This window comes from Balaenoptera physalus, assembly GCF_965194825.1.
Source record: "Balaenoptera physalus genome assembly, chromosome: 5".
Classification (NCBI taxonomy): Eukaryota; Metazoa; Chordata; class Mammalia; order Artiodactyla; family Balaenopteridae; genus Balaenoptera; species Balaenoptera physalus.
Genome location: NC_138884.1, coordinates 69,566,850 through 69,594,026, shown reverse-complemented (window position 1 = coordinate 69,594,026; position 27,177 = coordinate 69,566,850). Strand labels below are relative to the sequence as shown.

At 36.1% G+C, this 27,177-nt stretch overlaps 1 protein-coding gene and 1 long non-coding RNA gene across 16 annotated transcripts in view; one reads left to right on the top strand and one right to left on the bottom strand.

Annotated features, from left to right (window-relative positions):
- Positions 1-27,177, top strand: part of ADGRL3 (adhesion G protein-coupled receptor L3) — an 859,984-nt gene that overhangs the window by 315,995 nt on the left and 516,812 nt on the right. The gene's annotated exons all lie outside the window — the stretch shown is intronic.
- LOC309661922 lies at positions 793-26,040 on the bottom strand. The gene is made up of 2 exons (XR_014264373.1): positions 12,897-26,040; positions 793-11,233 (listed from the first exon to the last, which is right to left on the bottom strand). It is a non-coding gene; the product is annotated as an uncharacterized lncRNA (long non-coding RNA).

Sequence of the window (27,177 nt, the reverse complement as noted above, 5' to 3'; positions counted from 1 at the left end):
GTATACCATGAGCTTACCAACATGATAGGGCGGGTCATGGACACTGGACTAAATAAAGAGCAGGAATGCTTTAAAACCTATGAGCCAAAACACATACATCCAGTAAATAAGATTAGTAGGCAACACATTTTTCTCTTGCCTCAAACTACCTCTCCACATGCCTTATCCTTCAGCCACATGGAAGTTCTAACAGTTTATTAAACAAACCATGCCCCCTTCCTTCCACATCTTTGGCAAGTGATAATTATCTTTGCTGGTTGGAATCTTCTGTACCACCTGAGTCCTCCTCAGCTCAGCTAAATTTTTGATGTATGGTTGACTTGAATTGATTTTCCTCTGCCTGCATTCATCCTTAGCTCTATTCTTGACCAAACAATTTCTATCCTCCCTCTGATTCTGAATTACAGTGGCCGGAAAGTTGTGTGTGTGCATTTGGTAAACAATTTCTCTTTACTTCCTTCTGGCTTTTATATTTTCATTTGATATAACTAATGATCATAGGAAAACCTGAGACTTTTTTACTCAATATGTTTTTAATAGTGTTATTTATATTGACTTTGATGAGTTATCCTTCTGGCATGTTCTCATGTTCTTACTCCCCTTACTCCCAGATTTTTGGAAAAGCTGCTTTTAATCTTGTTATTACATTACAGTCTGACGTGTATAGGTAAAGTCCAGGAATTCATGGGGAAGTAGAGAGGTGAAAGAACTTGTAACAGAAGAGCAGAGATTAATGTTTCTACAGCAATGGGAACCCTCTGTTTTACAAGCTCAGCCTTTTGGATGTAACTGTTACTGCAAGAGAATAATATAATATGGCCTTCAAAGTGCTGTTAGCTTCTTGTTTTATATGACAATATAATATTGTTTCAGATAAAAACCCGTTCACATTTATTTGTGTCTTTCAGTGAGGTTTGCCAGTTTAGACAAAATGTCAGGTCTAATTGATATGCAAAATAAATTATTTGGGCATCACCCTTTTGAATCCTTATATACTTAATATTATATGTTATTCAGGAAGGGTCAAAAGGAGAGAGGAGACGCCAGTCCATATGTTCTACCAACCTCCCAGAATCCTTCTCGCTGGAATCCATCTTGGCTGAGCGATATGCGTGCCACCAGGAAGGACCCTGAGTCAGTGATTGGCCAGAGACAACCCGGAAACTAATCCCATCACCATAAAACCCGAGACTGCAAGCCGTGTAGCAGAGCAGTTCTCCTGGGTTCCCTTACCCTGCTGCTGTCCGCTAGGGCACCCCTTCCCATTAAAGTCTCTTGTTTGTCAGCAAAAAAAAAGGAAAAAAATTATATGTTTATGTGGGAAGAAGGAGGCTAATAGGCACTTAGGGAAATAGGTAAAGTATTGAGGTTAAACGACAATAATAAACTTTTCAGCCCTAAACATGATTTTAAAACATTTTTTTAGGATCTTGTTTCTTTCCCAAATGGTATAAATACCAGAATGATGTATCCAGTTGAAAATAAATGTGTTAGTGAGTTTGGCCTTCAAGTATTTTCAGGAAAATGTGAGAAACTCTTTTGTTTCTATTGGCATAAATTACAAATTATTTTCCCTTTCCATCTGACAAGTAAAATTTGAGTAGCTTTTCAAAATGCTTATGGAAATTATATGTTTCACCATTACATTTTTCTTGTTACAAAGAATATTAATAATGGAAAATGGATGCTAAACCTTGACATTCTGGCCAAAAAATGACTTAATTAGGAATATATAAGTCATTTCATTAATTCATTATTTGAGTGTCTGCCACATAATAATAATTGTGTATATGTTCCAAAGAACCAAATTTTACCCTACCAGTCACAGATGCTTTCCAGAATAAATTAGTTAATTACTAGAAAATCTTTTCCTTTTTCTTTTGTTTCCCTTCAACTCTAACAATGTGTGGTAGTAAAAGAGATCTGAAGTATATCCCAGATACAAAGAGGAAACTTCCATTATATTTATAGAAGCCTTAACCTCAAATTAAGATGAAAGGGGAGAGCAGAGCAGGTGTTGTTTTGCATAGAACATCATACTTTCATAGACTGGTTTACGTCTGTGTTTTCAGATTTTGCATTATTCATATAGGTCTCCAGCACAGCAATGCAAAAATTTGGCCAGGCACTCTAATTTATACTTTCTCTCTTTCATATGTATAGTTAAGTAAATTGATGATTCTCCCTCTCCCCCAGCTTTTACTTCCTAAAGAAGCAATTTCTTTTTCTTGGCTATAGACATATCTTTAACTCTTCATTTTTGGGTTTGTTTTTTTTTTATTGCTACAGAGAGGGTAGTAGTATGGAATTATAGTTACTCTGTGAGCTTTGGGGCCAGACAGATTTGGGTTCATTCTCAGCTTTACTGTTTATTAACTGTCTTAACCAAGGCTAAGGACTTACATTTAAAAAACTTTGTTATCTCATCTGTAGAGTGTGATAATAAAAGTACATACATTGTTGTGATGATTAAGCATCATATGTGAATATATTAAAATGATTAAACTCATAGGTTTTGAAACCTAGTATGTGTTACCTACTACTGTTTACCCTTTTTTAGGCTTTCTTTTTTGTGGTAATCATATCAGAGATATATAATGGAAGATCTGTGAAGAATTTTCAATGAATTTATTTAGTTACTTGTTAATATTTTTGTTTAGGTTTGGGAAGAGACAAAGTGCTGTGATAAAATACTGGCTTTATATTTTTGTCACAATCATGGGTTCCTAGCTTGGGTAACTGAACATTGAGTATAAATGTTTAGGAGAGAAAATAACTTAATTTAATTTAATTTACATATTTCTTGTGCCTATAATGCACATAGAACCCTCCATAATGCTGTTTTTTCCTCAAGGACTTACAGTCTGTTGCTGGTAACAGAGAGAATAGAAAAACCAGTAGGCATTTGACTCAATGATTTGGTGAACTGTGGTGTCATACAAATGCTGTAGTATTTTATTTTATTTTATTTTTTATTAATTTTTATTGCAGTATAGTTGCTTTACAATGTTTTCTTAGTTTCTGCTGTACAGCAAAGTGAATCAGCTATAGGTATATATATATCCCCTCTTTTTTGGATTTCCTTCCCATTTAGGTCACCGCAGAGCATTGAGTAGAGTTCCCTGTGCTATACAGTATATTCTCACAAGTTATCTATTTTATACATAATAGTATATATATATGTCAATCCCAGTCTCCCAATTCATCCCACTTCCCCCTTCCTTCCTTGGTATCCATACGTTTTTTTCTCTACATCTGTGTCTCTCTTTCTACTTTGCAAATAAGTCCATCTGTATCATTTTTCTAGATTCCACATGTAAGCGATATTATATGATATTTGTTTTTTCTCCTTCTGACTCACTCTGTATGACAGTCTCTAGGTACATCCACATCTCTGCAAATGGCACAATTTCATTTCTTTTTATGGCTGAGTAATATTCCATTGTATATATGTACCACATCTTCTTTATCCATTCCTCTGTTGATAGACATTTAGGTTGCTTCCATGTCCTGCCTATTGTAAACAGTGCTGCAGTGAACATTGGGGTGCATGTATCTTTTTGAATTATGGTTTTCTCCAGGTGCTATAGTATTTTAAAGAAGGAGGAAACGGCATCCCTGGTATGTGGGGATAGCGGAGAAACGAGGGCAGGTAAAGCTTTCTTAGATAATGTGGTATTTTTACTAACTCTTAAAAAATCCCTAGGATCATTTGGAAAGTGCTGGCAGAGGGAGGGTGTTCCAGAGAAGTGAATTATGTGAACAAAGTTATAGTTGGAGAAAATTATGACATTTTCATCAAACAGTTAATAGTCTAGTTTAACCAACAGTAAGAGTATGAGGAAAGAAGTGGTGGGGCAGGAAGTTTGAAAGGTAGTTTTAGCCATCTTGTAGGGGGTTTTAAATGCCCACGTGTACATAATTTTGTCTGTAGTGGGGATTCTTTGGAAGCTCTTGATCAGAGTTGCAGTTTAGAACCTGTCAGGATTGTGTGGGAAAGTTTAGTGTGGAGAGAGACTTGAACATGGAGAGATCAGTTAGGTTGTTGCCATAGGGCAAAAGGTAATGAGTGTCTGAACTGGAGAGAGAGTAATCGGGATGGAAAGAAGAGGAACGATGTGAGAGATGCACAGAGATCGAATCTGCAGTGCTTGGCTACTAACTGGATGTAGGAAGTGAGGTTGAGGGAAGAATCAAAGATGCCTAGGTGACTGTGTGCTCCCATTCGTAGAATTAGAATGTCAAGAGGAAGCTTTGGTTTTCAGGAAAAAAAGATGAATCTGGTCTTAGAAATATTGAGTTAGAGGTGTAAATGTGAAGTAAACTCTGAAATATTAATCTAAATATCAAGGGAGAAGTTATCGCTAGTACAGAAGTTAGACATTTTCAACATAAAGGTGATAGTTAAGGTCACTGGGGTTTAGGAAATCGTCAAAGCAGAGAAGAGAATGGGCAAGGGGAAAACTGGGGGACGCACTCTTCATTTAGAGAAGGGAAAATTATAAGCCAATGGAGGTGATCATGTCATGGGTTGATACAACTGGTAAATAGAAGTCCCAAACTTTTCTTATGCTTTGCCCCTCTGGTAGCCTCTGCTAATGCTAATCCACAGAAAGTTCATAAATGCATGATAAGAAGATGATAGAGCATGAGCTAAATGGATGAGAAAATGAAAGTGTTTTTGATTCTCACTGAAAGATTTGTGACGTGTGCTGATCTTTCTCAAATACCCTCTAGCAAGTAGAGCAAATAATAGATTAGATTTATGAGTATATATGATGGAATTGGGGAAATATGACTATGTCTAGTGATTTTCTTCTATTTCAGAAATGTAGTTCCCTGTTTTTTTTGTTTTTGATCATTGGTTAATTGTGAATCATCAGGCTAAAGTAGTGCTGGTGTGAACATACATTAAAAGTATATGAAAGTTTTTAAAATGTTAACTTCTGGAATGTTGTAATACTGTTTGAGATTAATAGAAAAACACTGGGATATTTTTTGATGAGACTTGGAAATTAATAATTAAACTAAATATTATATATTGTAATAAGTTCTAACTGGTTGAATCTAAATATATGCAGTCAATAGCAAAAAAAAGTGAAGACTTGTTTAAATACTTAAATCATTTTAAAATTTAAGAATTATACCAAACAGATTGACTCCTCAATTTTATTTGAAACCACTGGTCTTGTAAAAGTAATTTATTCCCACAGTTTCACATCTGAAAGGAAAACTGTACCATTTGTTCATCTGATATTTATAAATCTTGTTTCATTTATATTAAGTAATGTGATTATTTATAGCATTAGAAAAATAATGTGTTTATAATGGGAAGATATTCTACCAGAATTATTTGAATAACCTATGACGATATGTGTCTTGTTGGTTTACTTCTTACTTCTTACCTATATTTTATTTGTCCAGTTATACAGATTTGTTTATCATGTTAACATCTATGACAACATATTATTGTTGAAAAGCTACTTGTATGAGATCTGTTTTTGCATTTCACACGTTTTTAGTTGACATATACATGTACGTAAGTGCGTATCCATAGAATTACACATAATAATTACATGTGTGAAATCTAAACAAAATAAAAACGGTTATATAACCTATGGGTAGGTACTACAGATTAGATGTAAGTTCTGTTAAAATCTTTATTTGTATTGCATTGTAGTTCAGAGAACGTTGAATTTTTTTATAAGATACTGCCTTAAATTGAAAGAAAGTTATCACTAATTGAAAATTTCAAGGCTTATTTCATTTTTTGCATTTCACGCTCCATGATGTATTCATTTGTTTTCCTCTTATAACATTGTGATGTAGACTTTGAGTTACGGGGTCATGTGACAAGGAGGTGATGAGGTCTTTTGATAAGGCCTTTGGTAATCCCATTTTCTGGGCCCTGCCTAATTTAACAGTTTCATCTCTTACAATTCCTCATATGCATGCCATGTTTGAACTCTCTTGAAGTATGAAGGTTGTCTTGGTTTGGGTTCTCATGTTACCATGCCCTTCTCTCCCTTTTTTGCCCTTCTAACTCCCATTCATATTTTAGTTTTTGGCACCTGGGATATGACGCAGTGTAATTTAGTGATTAAGTGGATGGTTTCTTGGGCCAGAATGCTTGGCATTCAATCCTGACTCCTTCACTTGCTAGATATATGACCTCTCTATGCCTTCCTTCTCTTATTTTTCAAATAGGAATAATAACAATAATGACTCATAGGGTTGTTATGAGTATTAAATGAGTTAGAAAATTGTTGCGGCATGCAGTAAGCAATAAATGTTAGTGAGTCTGTTTTTCTCTTCTGGTCTGTTTTGTCCTATTCTATATTCTTTGGTGTCACTTCCTCTGGGAAGCCTTCCTTGATCCCTGGAGGCTAGGATATGACAACACTATCATACCTTGTCTGTTTACTCATCTGTTTTCCTCCTTGGACTCTGTTTAAGAACAGAGGCTGTTGAGAATTCCCTGGTGGTCCAGTGGTTAAGACTCTGCGCTCCCAATGCAGGGGTCATGGGGTTGATCCCTGATCGGTCCCTCATGCCACACTGCGTTGCCAAAAAAAAAAAGAAAGAACAGAGGCTGTGTCTTTCATTTTTATATTCCAGGCACCCAGAATTGAGCATGCTGTGTGGTAGGTACTCAAATTTGTTGAATGAGTAAATAAATCAATGGGATTTTGGGGATATGTGCTGTTGTGTGGGAATTTATATCAATGCAATAAAAGCCTCTACATAAACTACCAGGTAAGCTATAATAGAAGTCAGGACTGCAAGGCTTACAGACCAAGATGCCAAGATTCTGGAATCACGTGCTTTATTTATTCTGTCGTGGGAAGCCAAGAACAAAGCTATAGGATACGTTTACACAGTTAGCATAGGGTTCCATTGGATGGTTGAAAGGATCACACTTTCTTAATTCTGTTTAATGTAATGTTGCAGTATCCTGATTCACTCTCCACTTCATCTGCTATTTCTGCTGATGGTGTGGTTACAAAGACCAGATAAACAAGGAAGCTCAGTGGTTGGACCGTATCTGCAGGTAACACAAGCTCAGTTTGTTGGAGAGATGCAGAGACTCGTACACCTGACCGCAGTTGTACCTCACTGTTTAATGTGTTGAGCCGCTGGGGCTTATATCTGTCTTTCTCAAGTGGAGAACACATGGGGTCAGAAACGGACCATAATAGATGTCACTAAGGGAGGCAGATTTAGAGGGAAATAGCTATCAATATAGAGGTGATATAATCTGGGCTTTATGAATACTTAAGATTTATGGTCTTTATATCCCTTTCTAAGTAACACTCTATTTGTTTCATTCTTGTAATTGTTCCATTAATTCTGTAATATGTGTATGGGTTACTAACTTACTTTCTATTCTTAGTACATGTTATGAATTTTGCCTGACTCCCCAAGTTACTTGCCTGTACATTATGTATATTTAACACATAAGTCTTATCTATCCCATTTGTTTCTTGTATCTATAGCAGATTGAATATTCTCAATTGAAATAGCAAATACATATTGCATGTGTTATAGTTAGGATAACCCTATGTTCTGGTTTTCCCAGAGAGACCCAGTTTATACCTGTTGTCTTCCAGTATTAGTAATAGAAATAGTAATAGTCGTTAAGCGTCCTCTCCCATTCTCAGAAGTGTTCTGATTTGGGTGATAATGTATATTGCCACCTTAGTATTAATCTACCATCTGCTACTTGTAAAACTATATAAATTGTGGTAAATTATATAATATCCCATCTATAAAATTTGTAGATTGGCTATTATTTGTAAAGCCCTTGCCAAGTCCAAAAAACCTTTGATATTTATAGAAAAAAAAATATAAAGCATTTTACTTCTTTGAGTCTATTCATATGACTACTACCCTGAAGACAAGTACATTTATCCATTAGAACTGGATCTAAATGCAAGTTGCATATAAATGTATGCATTAGCTACTTTGAAATGTGCAAAATTACAGTTTTAATTTATACTTGGGGTGAAATATTTGAGACATTGTGACCATAGACTTTAAAGTTGAAAAACTAAAAGCACTTTTATTAATTTCTTTAAAAATTGAGTGTATTAAATGAAAGTTTTTGAAATTACTATATGTGGTTTTTAAAATACTTTATGGCTGTGAGTTCAACCTATGCTTATATTCCTTATCTGAATATTGAATTAAATAGTTGGCAAGGAATACTGGTTTTTGAGGAAGGTAATAATTTTAGTTTTCACTCTGTTATATTTTCAGATATCCATAGCCAGTTCTGTAGGGATTTTGAGAATAATGGGAATTAAAGTAAATCAGATCTTTAGCAATGGATTTGGATGTTACCTACAGAGAGGAGATCACATAAATGTATGAACTGTCCCAGAAGGGTTAGTGTAGACATAGAAGGGAAGTGAAGAAAATCTGGATAGCATTTCTGACTTTTTTTTGAATTTATTTATTTATGGCTGTGTTGGGTCTTCGTTTCTGTGTGAGGGCTTTCTCTAGTGTGGCAAGCAGGGGCCACTCTTCATCGCAGTGCGCGGGCCTCTCACTATTGCGGCCTATCTTGTTGCAGAACACAGGCTCCAGATGCGCAGGCTCAGTAGTTGTGGCTCACGGGCCTAGTTGCTCCGAGGCATGTGGGATCTTCCCAGACCAGGGCTGGAACCCGTGTCCCCTGCATTAGCAGGCAGATTCTCAACCACTGCGCCACCAGGGAAGCCCCTGACTTTTTTTTTGCAGGTCAGTTAATTCTTGTTTTGTGGGTCTTTCAAATTGACAACTAAAAACCTTACCATATAGTAACTGGATTTGCTCTGCCCTCCAGAAAAAATCTTCTTAGAATATATATCTGTATTATTTCATTTTAATGCAACATTGCTTATTTTAGTTTTTGTCATGGGTAGAAAATCCCATGGCCCAGCAATGAGTTTGTTGAACACAGACTATAGGGAGATAGATTCTGCTTTTTGGAATTTTGCACTTATATCGTTATTCCACTTTGAAGGGGCTGGGGGTAATACATTCATTCATTATTCAAGTCTCCCTGCACCCCTGCTTAGGTGATGATCTGACACGACTAAAAAATGGTTCTAACAGCATGCTGTGGTAACACATTAATTTTGAAAATACCAGGAGATTTGATGGATGATTAAATGACTTTAGCTTAGTGGAAACTTTCTCATTTTTGTAAGTGGATGGAGAAGCAAGAGTGATGGAAATGTATTGATCTGTGTATAACTGGCAGTTTATAGGAATTAGTATAGGTTAGATGGCAACACTTGACCCTTAAATGTAGTAGAGAATTTATCACACTATCATATTATAGTTATGTATATATGTACCTTTTCCTCCTTACTTGATTATAAAAGTCTTGAGATGAGGAACTATTTTATTTATCATGTATTTGCCAGGGTTCTTAATATTATCTATGGTTTATGTTCTTTACCCAATAAATATTTCTTTAATGGTGTATTAATTATAATGCAAATAGCACAATACTTGTCTTCTGTAGACTACCACCTATGAAAGCAGGAGGTAGCTGATAAAATATTGGCATGCTTCTATGACATATCACTGACAAGCCTATTAAGCAAATAAAATAAAATGAGTGTGCATGTTTGCACACATGTTCTTTCACAGACCTGAATCTCACTAAAATAATTAAGTGCTTTGCTCCCACCTCTACCCTGCAGGAGACACGTTTTTCTCCTAGTTTAACTTGCTTTATACTAACAGGCTGCAGTTCAGATTTCAGTTGTTTGCTTCTGGGCTTTGTGGAAGCTGCTCATTAATTCCTTTGGGGTTGTGGAGGGGAGGAAAGGTGAGTACCTTGCATCATTCTGTGATAGCCTCAGGGGTTCATTCAAGAACCTTTGTGGCTTGCTGTGGTGAGAGCAATGAACAGCCCTCCAGTTGGAAAGACATTATAATTAAAGCATTTCATTTCCTTCATTCAGCAAGCATTACTATGAACCTGCAGTGTATAAATGAATGACTGTTTAGATAAACAATAGGAATCTGAAAATTTAACTCTTGCTTGGGAAGAAATAATAAACCAATAGATAAGATAGAAGATGAAGTAGAGAGGAGAGCAACCCTATTTTAAATTATTGAAGGATAGGGGATAATTGTTGGAATAGAATTCCCATATATGATGTGCTCTCTAATTTTCCAATAGTATGCCTTGTGTTTCCTCCTGCCTGCATGACTTTGCCCTTAGTACTTCTTAAGAAAAGCAGACAGTTCTTTTTATCCTCTAGTATACTTTTTGTTAGCCTGTAGAAGTATTATTTTTACCTCCCATAATATAGTGTCTGTGTTTCAAATGAAGGTGGTATGTTTTCTACCACATGCATATAAAATAAGGAAAGGATCATTTTGGCTCCCTGAGTAAATTACTTATTTGATTCCATTCCGTCTGTTTTATAATACTGAGTAGTTAATAAGCTAAAACAAAATATTTGGCAGGGTTGACGATCCCTTTCCTTGGGAGAGATTTTGCAATCGGAAAGCATACCTCAATTTATATGAAGGTCACCAGTTTATACTGAGTATGTGAGGAAAGGAGGCAGTCAGATATGCGCGGCTGCATCTAGACAGGAAAAGTTTTGCATTTATAGCCAGGGCAGCTCTTTCTTGATCTTCAAAGTTAGAATAAAAGCTTGTATGACTTGGAGTGGGGAAAAAAGTTTATCAGCAAGATCATTAATAACTTGGTACTCAGCTTTTCAAGTTGCAATTAGCTGCTCAACAGCTTTGACCTTCAAGAATTACTCATTATTGTTGGTCCTGATTGTTCACTCCCACTCTAGAGCTCTTTTCCGAAATAGTTTCTCTGACATCATTGACCCCAGGGGTCAGAGTGAGAAATGAGTCTTCAAGCACTCATTTGTAAGTCTTGTTTCTGCAGGATGCTATGTGTGTGTGTGTGTGTGTGTGTGTGTGTGTCTAAGGAATTCAGCCAACAGTTAATGCTTCATTGTAAATCCAGCTGTTTGGTCAGATCTCAATTAGTATGATGCCTGCTGCAAGACGGGGCACTCCTGGGAGTAGCGAGGAGATTTAGTGGCCTCAAAAACAGAGTAAAATTGATGGTAACATAGACTCCATTTTATTTAGTTTTGTTTTTATTTTAAGTCTTAATGCACATGCTTGCCAAACTCCGTCATGCACCGTGTAGCATCTCAACGGATCAGCAGGGATTTTAAACATGCTGTGTATTTGGCATACCCTGCAACCCAAAGAGAAAGTGGGGATTAGAGAAACTGTAGTGAAGTATGAAATGAAAGCTCAGCTGGAAAAGGAGGACTGGATTATGTTCAGCTTCTTTGCCTCAGTTCCTTTGGATATTAAGAACATGGGGTTCTTAGGAAAAAGGGATTTGCTTTCTCAAGGTGTAGTGCCTAATCTCTATGTTCTGAAAGGAGGCTTAATTAGGGAAAAGCTATCTGTCATAAAACAAATAATAAGCAAATTGACAAGAAGGTTGATAGAATTTGTTACTGAAAAGAACTTTTCTGGCTAATTAAGACTCAAAATTGTATCTTTTACTCTTTGGGGAGTCTGGTCAATAAAATGTATATATAATGAAGCTTGTGAACATACAGCCTTGGCAATTTCAACCTGAGATCTCAAACATGTGAAGTCATTGTGACTCTATATGGGGATCTCTGGATAGGATGAGACGGTCTGGTTTCTAGTTCTGACTCATTTCCTTCCAAACCATGAGATCCAGGACAGCACCTCTGACCTGTGTGCTTCTCAGTTCTTAGTTGAGAAGATGATGGGACTGGATTAGACTTGAATGATATGTAAAGTTCTTGGGGAGCTGCAATTCTCGGCATTGTAATCTCTGAGAGCATTTGTATTTCTCTATCACCTTCATTTTAACCATCTGCCCTGGTTTCACTATTACTAGCTTAAGTGACTGAAAGAACCCTTGAATAAAATTTAAATAAACTTCGGAGGTCTTTTCTTTTGTTTTCCGACATTAGACTTTCTACCACAACACTGTAATTTCTTTGCCATGTCTAATGTCAAATAGGTTATCTAATTTCTATTTTTTGAAATGTCTATATTCATGAATTTTCTAATATTATGATTTCTAAAGCATAGCTTTGCATTCAAATGTCTAAGTTTCCTCCAGAACCTATTAATGATGAAATTTAAACTATTATTGATACTTTTAGCCAAAAGAAGATACAGATAAACAATAGCAATAGTAATAACTTACTTATTAAAAATGTACTGTGTACCAAGTACTTTTTTTAAGTACTTCACATTAATATATGTACTTCACATATATTAACTTATTTACTCTTCATAATGAACCTCTGATATAGGAACTATTATTATTCCTTTTACAGATAAAGAAATTGAAGCACAAAGAAATTAAATGACTTGTTCAAAGTCATGGCAGAAGTAGGATTTGAACCCAGGCAGTCTGTCACAAAGTCTGAAATCTTTACCTCTATAAGCATATTAATACTGAGTGAAATACAATGGATTTTCTTCCAGGAATATAACATTTCCACATGTTTTAGACATTAGAATTATGAAACACATTCCTAAAACTGGATTAAATATAGTAAAATCTTGGGGGAGAAGATTTGAGAATACAGCAGAATTGTCAGGTTGAATTCATTGTGCTTGAAGATTAACCTGAACTTAATACCCAGGTTGATATTTCAAAGGGACATTTTAAAAAATATTGTATCTGTGCATATTGGAAATCTACCACTGATTAACTACAACTGATCACGGACACACAGGGGCATCCTTAGTTGTAGAAAAGAAGTTAAAATATACAACATTTATCTCACTCAACTTTTATCAAAGGTTATATATGATAAAAAGGGAAATATTCCCCAAAAGGAAGAAAATTAGCCACACACCTTTATTCACAAATAATTAGGATCAGCTGGATTACGCTGGGGAGGTAATGACCCAGAGGCTTGGTAAGCAGAAACCTCAAGGACATTGTTTTCGGAGGCAGAGTAAGAGAAGCATTCCAAGTTCATAGAAACTGCTGGTGGCCTGGAGAGCCATAGGAAATGAAAGGTCCGGGGCAAAATAGGCAGGAGTTCGTGGCTCCAGCAGCAAAATAAAGTCCTGAAGCAGCTTGATTTGCTCAGTCTTGGCTGTCTTTATTTGTTTCACCCCCAGTGAGAATTCATCCTGAGAGACCTGGTCAGCAGGTGAGAATAACTGAAAACAGCTGGCTGTTAGTGAGGGCGGGGGTAGAACAGATGCTGTTTTCTCGTAGAGTTTTTTTTTTTTTTTCCTGACAACTGGGCAAGTCACATGTAGTTTACTCTTTTAGCTAGACATTGTAATGGTTCTTCTTATAATCCCATGCCCACAAGTCTGCCATTCTTATATGCTTGAAGGCTGATGTAGCTAAGGAAATATAAAGAAAGGATTGGGAATGAAGTATTGATATTCTTCAGTAAGGTTGATTTGCTTCCATCTCATAGCTAAACTCCAAAGTCATCTTGATAGGAAAGCTGCCATTGGAAAGAGGAAGAATGCTCCCTAGAAATCCAGAAGGAATGTCAGCTCTATTCAGCTGGATTACCTGGAGAGCAGTTCCTCTGTACATTTCCAGAGGGAGCCCTCTGCTGAAAGAACTAGATGATTACCCAAAGTTCCCTTGAGCCTGTAAGTGTGTTCTTCCCTTCTCTCTTATCAAAGCAAACAGTCTGTAAAGAAAGGCAACTAACCAGGCAAATGGATATATTGAGACAAATATATATATACACATATACACACTATAATCTTTCAGTGGCAGTGCTGGTTGAGTTTTAAACCTATTTTAAATTGGTTTAGTCTATCCTTGCCTGTGACCATATTTAGTGACATAGAGCTGTGGGGTTATAGCAGATGTGTCCAAACTTTAACAAACCCTGATTACTAGAAATAGCCCAGGAAAGTTTCTTTTTTCTGATAATTTTTTTATCTAAGTAAATTATATAGATTTTTGTATAAATAAAGATGATTATGTGAAAGTAGGAATGCAGTTTGAATCTGGATATTATCATAAAATGTTTAAGCTTAGAAGGGACCATTTGAGATCATATCTACAATCTATTGATTTGTAAATGAGGAAATTGTGGCCCGGAAGTTTCAAGTAACTTCCCTATAGTTAATGGGCTGACGCCAGTTATGGACCCAGTTCCATTTCCAAACAAGTTTTACAGTTTCTTTATTGTGAACACATATACATTTTTTAAGTGAAATATTTATATTTTGATTTTAGTTGTTCAAACAAAAACATTTCTGAGGAATCTTATTATTTCTAAATATTTACATTATTTCTGGAAATTAAAAAATAATTCATGTTCATAATAGAATACTGGAAAAACATAGGAAACTTTTAAAGAAAAAAATCATATATCGAGCTGCTAAAGGCAACTGCTATGAAGAGTTTTGTGTATTTTATCTTTTTATTTATGCTAGCTATGTATCGATATATTTAATGCAGTTGTGATTATACTATAATATTTTTTATCTTTTTTTTTCAACTAAGATTTTGAAAACATTGGACTCTTTTAAAGTGTTTACAACAGTTGCATTTGCATGATATTCCATTAAGAAATAGAATAATTTATGTGCTCTCTATTTTTGGGCATTTCATTTTTACTAATAGGAGATTTTTGCATAATACAAATACATCTTAGAGAATGACATTGTGCTCTCTCGCCATTTTCTCACGTCACATTCTCTCCTCAGTTCACTTTAATGCTGCATTATTTGCTAACACTATACTCAGATTGCTTTTATTAAGTTCACCAAGTAATACCATTTTGCCAAATTCAGTGTTTGTTTCCTCTATCCTTATCTTAATTGACTTCACAGTATCATTTGACACAGCTGATAACACCACAGTCTCATATTCCTCTTTATCCTACGCTATTTTAGGACCTTGGGCACACAGAATTGAGTTGATTTGTTCCACACTGGTGTCACACTATCATCACTCTTCCCAGCTTGTTCAATCTTTGTTTTTATTTATTTATTTTTATCTTTCCCTGTGGTGGGCAAATAATGGCCTCCCAAAGGTGTCACCATTCTAATCCCTCGAACCTGTGAATATGTTACCTTGTCTGGCAAAAAGGACTCTGCAGGTGTGATTAAGTTAAGGATGTTGCTGTAGAAAGAATATTCTGGATTATCCAGGTGTGTCCAGTGTAATCACAAGGATCCTTAAAAGTAGACTTAGGAGGGAAAAGGGAGAGACAGAGGGAGAGGGAAGAAAGGCACAAGGGATGCACCATTTGTTGGCTTTGAAAATGGAGGAAGGGGCCTCTAGAATCTAGAATTCTCCCCTAGTGACTGGCTTCGGAAAGGAACACAGCCCTACCAACTACTTGAGTTTAGCCTAGTGACAACCACGTCAAATTTCTGACCGCTAGAACTGTAGAATAATAAAATTTGTGTTGTTGTGAGCGATTTAGTTTATATTAGTTTGTTACTGCAGCAACAGAAAACTAATACCTACTTTTCATCCTCCTTTCTCAAGCTCATTCTCCTTCCCTACTCTAGTGTATTTAATATATATTCTTCCGGTCATACCTTCAAATATACCTGTATCCTTAAAAAATTAGAAAATATTTTGAGTGTTTTTTAATACACATGAATGCATAGGTGGTATCATGCTATTCATCTTATCTTTTTATTACTTTTTTCACTCAGTGCTGTCATTGAACTCTGTCCATATTGCTATGTTTGTTCAGTGATTCTGACATACTACATTATTGAGTATTCCACTGCTGTATCATGTTTCATCATATGCATGTACCACATATTACCCATCTAGTCTTCTACTGATTCTGTCTGCCTATCTAGTCCATCATATGTGTGGTTTGCATTTTACTTACCCAGTGATGGGTACTTAGGATGCTTCTAACTCTTTATGATCAAAAACAATGTGCCAAACATCCTAAATGTCTCTTTGTGTATCAGTATGAGAGTTTCCTTGGGAATACATTCCAGAGTAGGTCACACACATAGATAACTAACTTTGCTAAGCAATGACAGGTTGCTCTTCAGAATGGCTGTGACAGTTTTCACTTGGGCTAGAGCTTCCCATTCTTATTAGCTTCTCCATAGCTTAATAGTAGAAGCCAGCTTTTTAATTTTTGCCTGTTGGATAGATATTAAGTGGTGTCTCATTGTTTTAATTTGCATTTCTCTGATTACTAGTGAGATTGAATATCCATTTTCAATACTAACTAACCATTTGGATAGTTTCTTCTGTAAACTGACTCTTCGTAGTCATTACCTATTTTTCTCTTGGTTGTTTTTCCCCACTAGGCTGTAAGAATTCTTGATAGTAAGCCTCTGACATTTTTAATTGTGCAAATATCTTCTTCCTCTCTGTTGCCCTTTAGATAAGTTTGGGCAGAAATCTTTCATTGAAATATAGTCACAGCATGCCATTTTCTCCCTTTTGGTTTGCGATTTGCAGGTGTTTGAAAAACCATTCCTCACCCAATATCATACATATTTTACCTTTCACATTTAGAGTCACTCTTAGAATTCAAGTAGGTTAACTTTAAGTTTTTATATGTTATGGGTTAGAATTAAAACGTTTTTTGGATGTAGTGAGTCATTTTTTTCAATTCACATTACCAAATAATGCAAGCTCTCTTCAGTGGTTTCTGATGTTATTTCTGTATAACAAATTCTCCTGTACTCTTAGACTTTTTATTCTCTTTCACTGGTTCATTAGCCTGCATCTAATCCAGTATACCACTATGGTTTTGCAATATTACTTAATACCTGCAGGAACAAGTCCCTTTTTTTACTCCTTTTTCAAAATTGGCTTAAAAAGTTTTAAACCAGATTGTCAAGTTCGTCCCAAATTTTATGATTGAGTTTTCATTAGAAATTCATTGAGTTTAGATTGATTTGTAGGAGGTTAATAAAGTGAATCATATTAATAAAGTAGTCAAAAATCTAGAAGTCCTCTTCCATTTCTCTTTTTTGTTTACCTCCCCCTCCTACTACATTGCCTTTACTATTTGTGGGGCTAGAACAGGAGCTTAAATAGAAGCCTGCATATCATACATCGTAGTTAAAAGTTATAAATCAAGCTATCCTCAATACCCTGCCCATGTTATCATCCTGAAATATGGAGGCTGAAGGAGTTTCCCTCCTTGTGGGACAAACGCTAATAAACCTGAAACTTGTACTGTTCTGCTGGTAGGAAATGGTAGAAGCTGGGTTTACTCAGGATCTACCCAGAGGTGGGACTGACATAATCAAACTCTCTAGGGAGACAAGGGTGGGCAATGCCTTTCCTCTGTATCGCACTTTTCCAACTCAGGATTTCCAGGCAGTTCTAGGCCCTTCCAAGCAGAGAGGAAGAGAGAGGGAACTCTGTCTCCCTAGACATTGACTAAAGCTAGTTTGAGAAAGACAACTTTAGGCAAAAGCAGCCACTCTTTTCTCTGATTTTCTACTGCATAGTTTTTGCTCAGTTTTCACCTTCTACCACCACCCTTCCTCCTTCCCCCAGCTGTCAGACTTGCCAGCACTTTGGAGACAGTTCAGCTCCTGGGTCTCTCCCAGTAATTCTCCTTGGTTATTGAACTATCAAAAAACTTTCATACGACCTACAAAAGAGTTTCTGTGAATGTGATTTGTGGGTCTTAGTCTGATCTAAGGGCTGTGCTGCCTTTACCTCAATCCATCAATAAGTCTAGTCAAGCTACCTTGAAAACATCATTGTAATGAGTATCTTTTTTAAGCTGTTATTATCTCTCACCCAGGCTTCTACAGTAGCTTCTGTCTGGTCTCCCTGTTTCTGTTTTTACCTTCTTGAAATTAACTCTCCAGGGTACTGAGAAGGATCATTTTAGAACACAAATTGAGTCCTATCTCTCTCCTGATTTCAGCCCTCTAGGGGTTTTTCCTTATTCTTTCAATGAAATAAAAACTCCCTTCATCGGTTTATAAAACCCTTGCCTGCTCTGTCCCTGTTTACATCTGCAGCCTCATTTATATCACCTTATATGTATATTGAACCAGTGTGCTGGAGTTGGCTTGTATTGACCTGTGAGACCGAATTGGTAAATTTTCAGAAAATTTGCAAGCCAGCTGTTAAAACCAACTATTAAAAATAGTATATAATCTTACAATTAACTAAATTACATGGCAAGCAAACGTAATAAATACTCCAAGCTCATCACTTCCTAATTATTTTATTACCTTTTAGTATTATTTATGCTCTTGGGGTCTTTTCAAGTATATTGTATGTGTATAGTTGAAATACTATATAATGGTTTTGCTTTTTCACATCTCTTCCCAACTTCATGTATAGTGAAGTCATGTTGATAGCTTGATATCAGCTATGGAGGGAGAATTTACACCATAGAAAGGGGCAAATGTTATAAATCAGTGCTTACTTAATGTTTTGTTGATTGTCTGGACATAAGTAAGTGTTGGAGGAAATTAGTAATGCAGAGTAAACTTAGCAGTGAGTTGTGTCTAGCTGTTACATTATGAATAGCACAAAATTTTGAGGAGATACTCCAGAATTTAGGAACTATAATGCAATATAACAAAGAAGTTACATTACTGATGAACCAGTAAAATTTCAACATTTGTTGTTTTATTTTCATCTTGCTCATTAAACAGAAATATCAATCAACATTAACTTTGGAAGTACACTTGTTCATCAGTTACAACCTTACTTTGGCTACAGATAAAAGAGTTCAGCAAGTCAATGACAGCATACCATGAGAATCAATTGGCTGTATGGAATTTACAACATAGGGTATTGTATATGTTATTATTGTTTACAAATTGTATGCTAGACATCTTTTATATTAGTAAAATTTATAATAAACTTAATGTTTCTATATACACACGTGTTTTTCTAGAAAGCCAGCTAAACATTTGTCAGCACATCACTGCTCTCCACCCCTCTCCATTAAGCTCTCACTTCAGGGCCTTTGCCTTAGTTATGCCCTCTGCCTAGATTTTTCTTCCTCCTCATTTTTGCTTGGATATTTCTTCTGCAATCTTCAGCTTGATTGTCACCTTTGTAGAGCCCTTCTCTGACAAAAAATTAAAATAGTTCCTCTTTATCACAGCATCCTATTTTAATTCTCTGCAGAAGATTAGATATTATCATTATTATTTTTGTTTATTATCTGCCTCCCAAATTCTACCCTTATCCCTCTAAAATATAAGGTATCATGAGATTTGGCATCTGGCTTAATCATTTTATTAAGAGGGCCTTGAACAATATCTAGCATTTATTAAACACTAGGAATTATTTGGCTTATTTTCTTTTTGTTTATCATAGAAATGTTACATTTAAAGATTGCAGCTTGATTATTAAATTACATTTAAAATACTCAAATATGGTTATATGTATTGAAACTAATGTTGCTTGGACTTGAGAGTAATTGTTTGCAGAATATAATTTTATCTTATTGAAATGATGCAGGAAAAATTTAAATTATTTACTTAACTGGAAAAATACAGAAATATCATGAAATATACCACTTGAAATTTTATTCTGTCTTAATCCTCAGGAATTATCTAGTATATCTGTTATAGAGGAAAAATACACCACCCTAGAGACTGATGCTGGGCTTTAAATACATCAAATGTGTTTGCTTTTTAAAATTCATACAGTATTTTCATCTTTGCAAGCAATATTTTTTGATCAGAATCATTTTACTTTGGGATTCAGTTGAAGTCCAGAAGATAAGTAAATTCAGAGAACTAGATTGTTTTTCTTCTGCTGTGGTTTCTGGTATAAGAAAACGAACTGAAGAGTGCTAAGAAAGACAATATTGTTAATAATGACAGAGAATTTTGAATTTGTGTACTTTTGTTGCCGACTCTCCCAAGTTGGCCCCCTGCAAGGGTCCTTGTGCCTGGTATTGTTCGAGCCAATAGAACGAGACTGATTTCAGTTCAGAAGTAAAGGAAAGCTTTATTATTCCATCAGAGAATGGAGAGGTGGGAGCTCATCATCTCCAGTACAAGCTCTCCCGACAGGCTGCAGGTGGGGCTGCTTTATAGGGCTCTCTTTTTTTTTTTAATTATTTTTTGTTTTTGGTTGTGTTGGGTCTTCGTTTCTGTGCTAGGTCTTTCCCCAGTTGCGGCAAGCGGGGGCCACTCTTCATCGCGGTGCGCGGGCCTCTCACTATCGCGGCCCCTCCCGTTGCGGAGCACAGGCTCCAGACGCGCATGCTCAGTAGTTGTGGCTCACGGGCCCAGCCGCTCCGCGGCATGTGAGATCTTCCCAGACCAGGGCCCGAACCCGTGTTCCCTGCATTGGCAGGCAGACTCTCAACCACTGCGCCACCAGAGAAGCCCTATGGGGCTCTCTTAAGTGGGGAGGGAGTTCTGTTGGGGCCGGCACAGCTGTGCTGCTCGCGCTCCAGATCCCAGTGCCGGGCGCAGCGTCTCTGCTCACGGCCCGCCGCCGCCATCTTGAGTCCAAGTGTCCTGTGGAGCTTCTGCCCGCGCCCGCCCAGCTGAGGTATTGCGCGCAGCCATTTGGAAGGAGGAATTCTTGTCTGAAGAGACAGGTTAGAGGCCTCTGCACGTGACACCCTATGAGCACAAAGGAAAGGAAAAGGAAACAAAAAGAAGTTAGACTTTATCTCATTACACAGATTCTATTTTTATTTCCCAGGAATTGTTAATGGACTTTGCTGGTGACACTTTCTCAGAAAGAGGCATGTCTTATTTGTATAGTAATTCATATATGCACGCACACACGTGTATGTGTTCTAACTAGGTATGTCAAAATATTAAGGGAATAGGGATTACTTCAGTGTCCTGTAATCTTCGTTGATTCACTTTATGAAGCAACAGACAAACTACCAATATTTTGGATATTTTGCTGTGGTGAATGGTGAATCAGTGATAAAAGCACTAGTCTAGGGATAACAAAGGAACAAGTATAAATATGATTCCAGAAGTATTCTTACTTGTGAGGCTAATTGATTTTGAGGGACTGACTAAGGCATAGTTTTAGAGTTATGATATATTTATTAATTTATGGGTCATTAATCTAGGGAGGTGGCAAACTAAGTAGTTACCCTATTAAATAATGGCACTATAAATCCAGGTAATTCCTAAATATCTCACTATTTATATTATAAATTGAGCTAGTTATAGGACCTTTCAGTTCTCAACTGTCAGCTCGTATGTGTGTGTCTCTGTGTGTGATTAGACACTTGTATATTTTTACATTGAAGATATTAATCACGTTGTAGCTTCCTAGTCCTTTCTCATATCAGCTCCACAGTTAGTAGACTGTAGCTAAACATCGGCTCCAAGAGTCACTGTACATATTCCTTTTAGATTAAACTAAGGATTCTATGGATATTTTTCCAGCACCAGGCCTTGAGACAGGTGTAACTGTTTGAAATTATATAGTAGATCCTGGCTTCTAAATTTAATTATTTAGAAACTTGCCTATCAAGTATTAGCAAATTCCTAGTGATGTTTTGTGTAATTATAAAACCAGGTATGTGCTTGTGGGGGAAGAAAAAATTTCCCTTCTTCCCTTCTATGTTCTTTGGCTGGTCTAATAATTAAGTTGATATAAAACAGAATAACAGGAGAAAAACAAACAAAATGGCGTGTCTATGTAGGAGCCCCATAAAAATGAAGACTCAAAAGGCAGCCAGGTAATTAAAGCTTATGTAACATCCTGAGCTAAGGAAAGGGGTAGGGGTGTGGGGATTCAAAAGAGTCAAAGGCCATACACAGGAAGGCAGAGGAGATGTTTAGAAAACAAAGGTTGCCCTGTTATAAGTTATCAGTTATCAGTTTCTTAGGTAAAAAGATATTTCTGGTAACAACTGTCTTCCTGGTACAAGCCCCTTTTCCAATGGAAATTAAGGCTGTTGAGGGGGAGGTAAAGAGCTGTCCCTCAATCTGTTGGGTTTTTGATTACCTTTAGCTTATAATAATCCTCATGCGAAAGTGACATATTAGGCAGGGGGTGACAAAATCTATGCACCTTCATGCTCAATGAAAATAAAAAGGTATACCTCAAAGGTCATAATTAATCAGAATTCTTCAGTTTAGGTAGAGTTGAAAGTATTCACAAAATCATGACACTGTGGATATTTGAATGTTAAAAAAGATTTTGGTCTTTTCCTCTTTCTTATTTTACTTTCATCACATATGAAAATTAAGAGTAATAACTCTGGAGGAGACTGAAGGAACTGTGATAACTGAGAAACACTAGAAAATTTTATTCATAGGATGTACGGTCAGTATTTATACAAGCTGTGATTGCACTTATATATAACTCATTACAGTTGACCCTTGATCAACATGGGTTTAAATGCTCAAGTCCACTTATATGCAGATTTTTTTCAGTAGTAAATGCTACAGTACCACACGATCTATGGTTGTTGAATTCAAAGATGTAGAACAGTGGCATCGGAGAAACTATGCATATAGAGGGCCAACCATAAGTTATACACAGATATTCGAAGGCATGGAGGGTTGGTGCCCCTAACTTCCACGTTGTTCAGGAGTCAACTGTATATAGACTTGGACATGTCTCCTTTTGTTAAGATAATCAAGATCTTATTTTTACCCCTTGGGTTAGTAAAATCCCTGATTCTAGGATAATTTGTACAGATTACATAACAAACAAACTGAAGTTTTTTAACGTGTATACCTCATATACATATGGGAAATAGAAACAAATAAGCAATTCCTTGAGGTGGGCTAAGCCACCACCTTAATACCATCCTCAGCTAAAGAAAAATGGTTGTGTGAGGGGTGAAGGTTGGAGTAGATGGGGAGTTGGTAGGAGGGGAGGGGGAGAGGAGGTCCTTTATGGAAAGTTACCAGGAAAAGCAAGATAAACAAAGGTAAAGTGTGCTATGCAGATTTTGGATGGTGACTTTCCACTGATAAGATTCTCTTGTGATTTAGGGATCCTTCTCTTCCTGGTATAGAGAAGGAGACACTCTTACAAATGAAGATTTCTTTTATAAATGTAAATGTCCCTTACAAAAAAGTGACTTCTGTTTTCAGAGCATCTTCTGCAATTGCTGTTTCTCTAAATAATCTTCATAGCAAAGAAGCATGTATTTTGTGGTAGCTTATTCTGCTACCCTTCACAACTTTGCCCCAAATCTAGACATTACCAATCCAGTAAGGGAGAAGGGGAAACACCACTTTTTGTTAGGTGGATTACATTTATTTAATAATATGAATTTGGGGGCTATTATTTTAAGTGTTTATGATACATTTTTTTATATGATTGATTAAATTCATTCTTGGTATCATTTTAAAAGAATGCAGCTTTAGCAAATCTATATAATGAAGTGAGATTATGTTCAAATTTTAGGTTATTGTTATATAATTTTTTTTGAATTTTATTTTATTGAATTTTTTTATACAGCAAATTTTTATTAGCTATCTATTTTATACGTATTAATGCATATATGTCAATCCCAATCATCCCGCCACCACCACCCCCCCGCCCCCCCTGCTTTCCCCCTGGTGTCCATATGTTTGTTCTCTACATCTGTGTCTCTATTTCTGCCTTGCAAACCAGTTCATCTGTACCATTTTTCTAGATTCCACTTATATGTGTTAATATACGATATTTGTTTTTCTCTTTCTGACTTACTTCACTCTGTATGACAGTCTCTAGGTCCATCCACGTCTCCACAAATGACCGAATTTTGTTCCTTTTTATAGCTGAGTAATATTCCATTTCATATATGTGCCACATCTTCTTTATCCATTCGTCTGTTGAGGGGCATTTAGGTTGTTTCCATGACCTGGCTATTGTAAATAGTGCTGCAGTGAATATTGGGGTGCATGTGTCTTTTTGAATTATGATTTTCTCTGGATATATGCCCAGTAGTCGGATTGCTGGGTCATATGGTAATTCCAATTTTAGTTTTTTAAGGAACCTCCATACTGTTCTTCATAGTGGCTGTATCAATTTACATTCCCACCAACAGTGCAAGAGGGTTCCCTTTTCTCCACACCCTCTCTAGCATTTTTTATTTTTAGATTTTCTGATGATGCCCATTCTAACTGGTGTGAAGCGATACCTCATTGTAGTTTTGATTTGGTGATGTCTCTAATGATTAGTGATGTTGAGCAGCTTTTCATGTACTTCTTGGCCATCTGTATGTCTTCTTTGGAGAAATGTCTATCTAGGTCTTCTGCCCATTTTTGGATTGGGTTGTTTTTTAAATATTGAGCTGCATGAGCTGTTTATATATTTTGGAGATTAATCCTTTGTCCGCTGATTCATTTGCAAATATTTTCTCCCATTCTTGGGGTTGTCTTTTCATCTTGTTCATAGTTTGCTTTGCTGTGCAAAAGCTTTTAAGTTTCGTTAGGTCCCATTTGTTTATTTTTGTTTTTATTTCCATTACTCTGGGAGGTGGGTCAAAAAAGATTTTGCTATGCTTTATGTCAAAAAGTGTTCTTCCTAAGTTTTCCTCTAAGAGTTTTATAGTGTCTGGTCTTACATTTAGGTCTTTAATCCATTTTGAGTTTATTTTTGTGTATGGTGTTAGGGAGTGTTCTAATTTCATTCATTTACATGTAGCTGTTCAGTTTTTACAGCACCACTTATTGAAGAGACAGTCTTTTCTCTATTGTATATCCTTGCCTCCTTTGTCATAGATTAGTTGACCATAGGTGCGTGGGTTTATCTCTGGGCTTTCTATCCTGTTCCATTGATCTATATTTCTGTTTTTGTGCCAGTACCATATTGTCTTCATTACTGTAGCTTTGTAGTATACACTGAAGTCAGAGAGTCCGATTCCTCCAGCTCTGTTTTTTTCCCTCAAGTTTGCTTTAGCTATTTGGGGTCTTTCGTGTCTCTATATAAATTTTAAGATTTTTTGTTCTAGTTTTGTAAAAAATGCCGTTGGTAATTTGATAGGGATTGCATTGAATCTGTAGATTGCTGTGGATACTATAGTCATTTTGACAATATTGATTCTTCCAATCCAAGTACATGGTATATCTCTCCATATGTTTGTGTCATCTTTGATTTCTTTCATCAGTGTCTTATAGTTCTCTGAGCACAGGTCTTTTACCTTCTAGTTAGGTTTATTCGAGGTATTTTATTCTTTTTGTTGCAACGGTGAATGGGATTGTGTCCTTAATTTCTCTTTCTGATCTTTCGTTGTTAATGTATAGGAATGCAAGTGATTTCTGTGCATTAATTTTGTATCCTGCAACTTTACCAAATTCATTGATTAGCTCTAGTAGTTTTCTAGTGGCATCTTTAGGATTATCTATGTATAGTACCATGTCATCTGCAAACAGTGACAGCTTTACTTCTTCTTTTCTGATCTGTATTCCTTTTATTTCTTTTTCTTCTCTGATTGTCGTGGCTAGGACTTCCAAAACTATGTTGAATAATAGTGGCAAGATTGTACATCCTTGTCTTGTTACTGATCTTAGAGGAAATGGTTTCAGTTTTTCACCATTGAGAATGATGTTTGCTGTAGGTTTGTCATATATGGCCTTTATTATGTTGAGGTAGGTTCCCTCTTTGCCCACTATCTGGAGAGCTTTTATCATAAATGGTGTAAAATTTTGTCAAAAGCTTTTTCTGCATCTATTGAGATGATCATATGGTTTTTATTCTTCAATTTCTTAATATGGTGTATCACATTGATCAGTTTGCATATATTGAAGAATCCTTGCATCCCTGGGATAAATACCACTTGATCATGGTGTATGATCCTCTTAATGTGTTGTTGGATTCTGTTTGCTAGTATTTTGTTGAGGATTTCTGCATCTATATTCATCAGTGATATTTCTGTGTAATTTTCTTTTTTTGTAGTTTCTTTGTTTGGTTTTGGTATCAGGGTGATGGTGGCCTCATAGAATGAGTTTGGGAGTGTTCCTTCCTCTGCAATTTTTTGGAAGAGTTTGAGAAGGATGGGTGTTAGCTCGTCTCTAAATGTTTGATGGAATTCACCTGTGAAGCCATCTGATCCTGGACTTTTGTTTGTTGGAAGATTTTTAATCACAGTTTCAGCTTCATTACTTGTGGTTGGTCTCTTCATATTTTTTGTTTCTTCCTGGTTCAGTCTTGGAAGGTTATACCTTTCGAAGAATTTGTCCATTTCTTCCAGGGTGTCCATTTTATTGGCATAGAGTTGCTTGTAGTAGTCTCTTAGGATGCTTTGTATTTCTGCGGTGTCTGTTGTAACTTCTCCTTTTTCATTTCTAAGTTTATTGATTTGAGTCCTCTCCCTCTTTTTCTTGATGAGTCTGGCTAAAGGTTTATCAATTTTGTTTATCTTCTCAAAGAACCAGCTTTTAGTTTTATTGATCTTTGCTATTGTTTTCTTTGCTTCTATTTCATTTTTTTTGCTCTGATCTTTATGATTTCTTTCCTTCTACTAACTTAGGGTTTTGTTTGTTCTTCTTTCTCCAGTTCCCGTAGGTGCAAGGTTAGATTGTTTATTTGAGATTTTTCTGTTTCTTGAGGTAGGATTGTATTGCTATAAACTTCCCTCTTAGAACTGCTTTTGCTGCATTCCAGAGGTTTTGGATCATCGTGTTTTCATTGTCATTTGTCTCTAGGTATTTTTTGATTTTCTCTTTGATTTCTTCAGTGATTTCTTGGTTATTTAGTAACGTATTGTTTAGCCTCCATGTGCTTGTGTTTTTTGTGGTTTTTTACCTGTAATTGGTTTCTAATCTCATAGCATTGTGGTCAGAAAACATGCTTGATATGATTTCAATTTTCTTAAATTTACCAAGGCTTGATGTGTGACCCAAGATGTGATCTTTCCTGGAGAATGTTCTGTGTGCAGTTGAGAAGAAACTGTAATCTGCTGCTTTTGGATGGAATGTCCTATAAATATCAATTAAATCGATCTGGTCTATTGTGTCATTTAAAGCTTGTGTTTCCTTATTAATTTTCTGTTAGGATGATCTGTCCATTGGTGTAAATGAGGTGTTAAAGTCCCCCGCTATTATTGTGTTACTGTCGATTTCCTCTTTTATAGCTGTTAGCAGTCGCCTTATGTATTGAGGTGCTCCTATGTTGGGTGCATATATAATTATAATTGTTATATCTTCTTCTTGGATTGACTCCTTGATCATTATGTAGTGTCCTTCCTTGTCTCTTGTAACATTCTTTATTTTAAAGTCGATTTTTATCTGATATGAGTATTACTA